Source organism: Arachis hypogaea, chromosome 3 (genome assembly GCF_003086295.3).
Source record: "Arachis hypogaea cultivar Tifrunner chromosome 3, arahy.Tifrunner.gnm2.J5K5, whole genome shotgun sequence".
Taxonomy (NCBI): Eukaryota; Viridiplantae; Streptophyta; class Magnoliopsida; order Fabales; family Fabaceae; genus Arachis; species Arachis hypogaea.
The window spans coordinates 16,780,670-16,781,050 of record NC_092038.1 but is presented as its reverse complement, the minus strand read 5'-3'; the positions used below and the strand labels follow the sequence as shown (position 1 = coordinate 16,781,050).

The following is a 381-nucleotide window of genomic DNA, read 5'->3' as shown; positions in this document are numbered from 1 at the left end:
CCTGGACTCTTGGGAAAAGCTAATCAATGCCTTCTTGGCAAAGTTCTTTCCACCTCAAAAATTGAGTAAGCTTAGAGTGGAAGTCCAAACCTTCAGACAGAAGGAAGGAGAATCCCTCTATGAAGCTTGGAAAAGATACAAACAATTAATCAGAAAGTGTCCTTCTGATATGCTTTCTGAATGGAGCATCATAGGTATTTTCTATGATGGTCTCTCTGAACTGTCCAAGATGTCTTTGGATAGCTCTTCTGGAGGATCTCTTCATCTGAAGAAGACGCCTACTGAGGCTCAAGAACTGATTGAAATGGTTGCAAATAACCAATTCATGTACACTTCTGAAAGAAATCCTGTGAACAATGGGACTGGTCAGAAGAAAGGAGT

General features: G+C 40.7%; 1 non-coding gene across 1 annotated transcript; it reads right to left on the bottom strand.

Moving 5' to 3' along the window:
- Positions 1-67: 67 nt before the first annotated feature.
- On the bottom strand, positions 68-175 carry LOC112793393 (small nucleolar RNA R71). The gene has a single exon (XR_003198087.1). It is a non-coding gene; the product is annotated as a small nucleolar RNA R71 (small nucleolar RNA).
- Between the last annotated feature and the right edge of the window lie 206 nt (positions 176-381).